This window comes from Melozone crissalis, unplaced genomic scaffold (genome assembly GCF_028551555.1).
Source record: "Melozone crissalis strain CALT ecotype California unplaced genomic scaffold, PUWL_Pcris_2 ptg000659l_1, whole genome shotgun sequence".
In the NCBI taxonomy this organism is placed as follows: domain Eukaryota; kingdom Metazoa; phylum Chordata; class Aves; order Passeriformes; family Passerellidae; genus Melozone; species Melozone crissalis.
Genome location: NW_026536330.1, coordinates 46,227 through 51,886, shown reverse-complemented (window position 1 = coordinate 51,886; position 5,660 = coordinate 46,227).

The window sequence follows — 5,660 nt, the reverse complement described above, 5'->3', positions numbered from 1 at the left end:
AACCTGGGGGACCCCAAAAACCCCGTCAGGGACCCCAAAAATCCATCAGGGACCCCAAAATCAATCCAGGGACCCCCAAATCCCATCAGGGACCCAAAATAAATCCAGGAACCCAAAAATGCCGTCAGGAACCCCCAAAACCCCCCAGGACACAAAAAAAATCCCCCCAGGACCCCCCAAATAATCCTCAAGAGACCCCAAAACCCCCGAGTATGCCCCAAATCCCCCAGAACCCCCCCAAAATCCCCCAGGACCCCCAAAATCCCCCCAGGACCCCCCAAATCCTTTCCAGGACCCCCCAAATTCCCCTCAGAACCATCCAGGACCCCAAATTTCCCCCCATGACCCCCCAAATCCCCCTCAGGACCCCCCAAATAATCCTCAAGACCCCCCAAATTTCCCTCCAGGACCCTCCAGGATCCCCAAATTTCCCCCCAGAACCCCCCCAAAATCCCCCCAGGACCCCCCAAATCCCCCCTGGACACCCCAAATCCCCCCAGAACCCCCAAACCCACCCAGAACCCCCCAAATTCCCCTTAGGACCCTCCAGGACCCCCCAAATCCCCCTCAGGACCCCCAAAAAATCCTCAAGACACCCCAAAATCCCTCCAGGACCTCCCAAATCCCCCAGAACACCCCAAAATCCCCCCAGGACCCCCCAAATAATCCTCAAGACACCCCAAAATCCCTCCCAGAATCCCCAAATCCTTTCCAGGACCCCCCAAATCCCCCAAAACCCCCAAAACCTCCCCAGAACCCCCCAAAATCCACCCCGGACCCTCCAGGACCCCCAAATTTCCCTCCAGGACCCCCCAAAATCTCCTCAGGACCCCCCAAATTCCCCTCAGAACCATCCAGGACCCCCAAATTTCCCCCCATGACCCCCCAAATCCCCCTCAGGACCCCCCAAATAATCCTCAAGACCCCCCAAATTTCCCTCCAGGACCCTCCAGGACCCCCAAATTTCCCCCCAGGACCCCCCAAAATCCCCTCAGGACCCTCCAGGACCCCCAATCCCCCCAGGACCCCCAAATTTCCCTCAGGACCCCCCCCAAAATCCCCCAGGACCCCCCCAAAATCCCCCCCACCCCCTCAGTCCCCCCCATTTTTTATCAGCGCCCCCCAAACCCCTCCCAACCCCCCCCGGGCTTTATCAGAGCCCCCCCAAAACCCCTCCCGGGCCTTTATCAGCCCCCCCAAAACCCAGATAAGCCTTATCAGCCCCCCCAAAACACAGGGAGCCCCAAAACCGTCGGAATTGGACCAAATTTTTTGGGGACCCCAAAAACCCAGGGAGCTCCAAAAGCCCTCGATTCCAGGGGACCCCAAAATTTTAGGGAGCCCCAAATTCTCAAGGAACCCCAAAATTTCTGGGGCTCCCCCAAATCCAGAGAACCCCAAAAGTTCTCAGTTCCCAGGGGACCCCAAAATTCCAGGGAACCCCAAATTTTAAAGGACCCCAAATTCCAGAAAGCCCAAAATTTCTGGGACGCCCCCCAAATTCTAGTGAACCCCAAAACCCAGGGACCCCCCCAAAACCCCTCAATTTCCAAGGAACCCCAAATTTCTGGGACTTCCCCAAAAATTCCAGTGAACCCCAAATTTCAGGGGAGCCCCAAAACCCAGGGAGCCCCAAAACCCCTCAATTCCCAGGGAACCCCAAAATTCCAGGGACCCCAAATTCCTCGGGACCCCCCCAAAATTCCAGGGACCCCAAATTCCTCGGGACCCCCCCAAAATTCCAGGGAACCCAAATCCCCGTGACCCCAAAATTCTCGGGGGTCTCCCCCAAATTCCTCAGGACCCCCCAGTTCCAGGGAACCCAAATTCTCAAGGAACCCCAAAATTTCTGAGACTCCCCCAATTCCCGGAACCTCAAATTCCAGTGAACCCCAAAACTCAGGGAACCCCAACACCTCTCAATTCCCACGGGATCCCCCCAAATTCCAGGAATCCCAAATTCTCAGGGAACCCAAAATTTCTGCGACTCTCCTAATTCCAGAGAACCCCAAAACCCCTCAATTCCCAGGGAACCCCAAATTTCAGGGAACCCCAAAATCTCTCAATTCCCACGGGATCCCCCCAAAATTCCAGGGACCCCAAAATTTTTGAGACTCCCCCAAATCCAGAGAACCCCAAAAGTTCTCAGTTCCAGGGGACCCCAAAATTTCAGGGAATCTCAAATTCTCGGAACCCAAAACTCAGGGAACCCCAAAACCTCTCAATTCCCACGGGATCCCCCCAAAAATTTCAGGAACCCCAAATTCCAGAAACCCAAAATTTCTGGGACTCCCTCAAATTCCAGGGAACCCCAAATCCCAAAGGACCCCAAATTCCAAAGGACCCCAAATCCCCGTGACCCCAAAATTCTCGGGGACTCCCCCAAATTCCCAGGGTACCCCAAAACCCCTCAATTCTCAAGGAACCCCAAATTCCAGGGAACCCCAAATGCCAGAGACCCCAAATTCCGGGGTCCCCCCAAATTCCAGTGACCCCAAACTCCAGTAACCCCAAATTCCAGTAACCCCAAATTCCGGGGCTCCCCCAAACTCCAGTGACCCCAAATTCCGAGTGACCCCAAATTCCCAGGGAACCCCAAACTCCAGTGACCCCAAATTCCCAGGGAACCCCAAACTCCAGTGACCCCAAATTTCGGCAACTTCCCCAAATTTCCCGTGACTTCTCCAATCCCTCGTGACTTCCCCAAATTCCACTTTTTTTTGGGGGGGGTCTCCCCCATTTTGGGTCCCCTCACTGCCCGTTTTGGGGTCCCTCATTCCCTTTTTTGGGGTCCCCCCCGGTCCCAATTTTTGGGATCCCTCGTTCCCGGTTTTGGATCCTCCAATCCCCCAAATTCTCACATTTTGGGGTCCCACCGTTCCCGGTTTGTGGGGCCCCAAATCCCCCAAACTCCCCCAAATTTCGAGATCCCCGTGCCCATTTTTGGGGTCCCTCCGTTCCCGGTTTTTGGGGTCCCAAATCTCCTCAAATCCCCCCAAATTCCCCCAAATTTTGGGATCCCCGTTCCCATTTTTGGGGTCCCGGTGTCCATTTTGCGGTCCCTCTGTTCCCGTTTTTTGGGGTCCCAAAACCCCCCAAACTCCCCCAAATTTTGGGTTCCCTGTGCCCATTTTAGGGTTCCCCGTGCCCATTTTTGGGGTCCCTCCATTCCCGGTTTTAGGATCCCAAATTCCCCCAAATCCCCCCAAATTTCGGGATCCCCGTGCTCATTTTTAGGGTCCCCGTGCCCATTTTTGGGGTCCCTCGATTCCCGTTTTTTGGGGTCCCAAATTCCCCCAAATTTTGGGTTCCCTGTGCTATTTTTGGGGTGTCCCGTGCCCGTTTTTTGGGGTGCCCCGTGCCCGTTTTTGGGCATCCCGTGCCCATTTTTGGGGCATCCGTGCCTATTTTTGGGTTCCCTGTGCCATTTTTGGGCTGCCTGTGTCCATTTTTGGGGTCCCTCCATTCCCGAATTTGGGGTCCCAAATTCCCCCAATTTTCAGGATCCCAGTGCCCATTTTTGGGGTGTCCCGTGCCCGTTTTTGGGGTGTCCCTTACCCTGCTCCAGCGCCAGCCCCAGCGTGACCCGCCCGGTTCTGCCGGTGGCTCCGAAGATCGCGATCTTCATCCCGGTGCCGTGAACCGAACCGGACTGAACCGAACCGAACCGGACTGAATCGAACCGAACCGAACCGAACCGGATCGAACCAGGAACGGGATCTGGGATCGGGATCTGGGATCGGGACCGAGACTCGAACCGGGACCGCGATCGGGACCGGAACCGAGACTGAAACCGGGATTCGAGATCGGGATCGGGATCGGCACCGGGAGCTCCGCGATGGCTCCGAGGAGTTTTGGGAGGGAACTGGGAGGGACGGGGAGGAAAGTGGGAGGGACTGGGAGGGACTGGGCGGGGCGGGACCACCTCGGTTCGCTCGGTTCCGGTGCAGCCGCCCCTGTCGGGATGGTCCCGGTCCATATTTGAGCCCAGTCCGGATTTGAGCCCAGTCCGTATTCGATCCCAGTCTAAATAATCTCAGTCCAGTTTATCCCAGTCTGTACAGTCCGAGTCCATTCGATCCCAGTCCAGGTTTTATCCCAGTCCATAGTTGTTCCCAATCTATACTTAATCCCAGTCCATAGTTGATCCCAGTCCATATTTGATCCCAGTCCGTATATGATCCCAGTCTAAATAATCTCAGTCCATATTTTATCCCAGTCTGTAGGATCCCAGTCCATTTGATTCCCGTCCATATTTTATCACAGTCCTTATTTGATCCCAGTCCATATTTGATCTTAGTCTATATAATCTCCATCCAGTTTATCCCAGTCAGGATTATCCCAGTCCATATCTGATCCCAGTTCCTATTTAATCCCAGTCCATATTTGGTCCACTCTGTAGGATCCCAGTCCATATTGACCCCAGTCCATATTTTATCCCAGTCCAGTTTATCCCAGCCCATTTGATCCCAGTCCATATTTTACCCCAGTCCATACTTGATCCCAGTCGATATTTGATCCCAATCCATATTTAATACCAGTCTGTATTTGATCCCAGTCTAAACAATCTCAGTCCAGTTTATCCCAGTCTGTAGAAACCCAGTCCATATTTGATCCAAATATATATTTGATCCCCGTCCATATCTCATCCCAGACCATATTTGAGCCCAGTCCACATTTGATCTAAATCTATTTAATCCCACTCCCTAATTGATCCCAGTCCACATTTGATCCCAGTCCATATTTAATCCCAGCCCATATTTCATCCCAGTCCACATTTGATCCCAGTCCCACTCCATATTTAATCCCAGTCCTTATCGCCCTGCACACATTCCAGAAGTCTGGAATTCCAGCTCCCAGACAGGAAAAGATGTTCCCGACTTTGAAGGCAAATGGAGCAAAATCCTCCAGAGACATTTCCCTGCCAGCCCTCAGGACTTCAGATCCTGGGACTGAGAATTAAAATAATAATCGGGAAATAAAATAAAAAATAATCACGGGAGGGTCAGGGGGGACAGAAGGAGAAAATTAAATCAGGGGAGGGGTCAATTAAATCAGGCAAGGGGTCAATTAAATCAGGGCAGAGGTCAATTAAATCAGGGGAGGGGTCGATTAAACCAGGGCAGGGGCCAATTAAATCGGGGCAGGATCAATTAAATAAGGCAATGGGTCAATTAAATCAGGCAAGGGGTCAATTAAATCAGGGCAGGGTCTCTGGTGGTCCCAGGGTCAAGGAGACACTGAGAGAGAAACAGAGCAGGCAAAGAGAGGCAGGAGAGAAAAGGGGACACGAACACAATGAGCTGAGCAGGCGGCACTGTGCAAACAGAACTGCATTGGACTGAACATGAACGGGAGAGAAATCTGTAACTCTGAGAGTTTTATTTGCTATCAAATACACCCCACACGCCCAGTCCCACACAATCCCCACCCCACCGCTCTAATTGAGATCCCTCTGCTGTAAATCACAGGCTGGCTGTAGAATCGAGGAAAATTTGTACGGCATGGAGTTTTTCTCAGGAGAGATTGAGCATTCTGGGGCAAGACTGAGCTGCTTTCACTGGGATTTGAGTCGTTTTGAGGTGACAGATTCATCTCTCTTGGCTTCTGGAGTGCAAAAAGACCGAGAAGAGAAAAAAATTAGGGTGATATTAAATGGA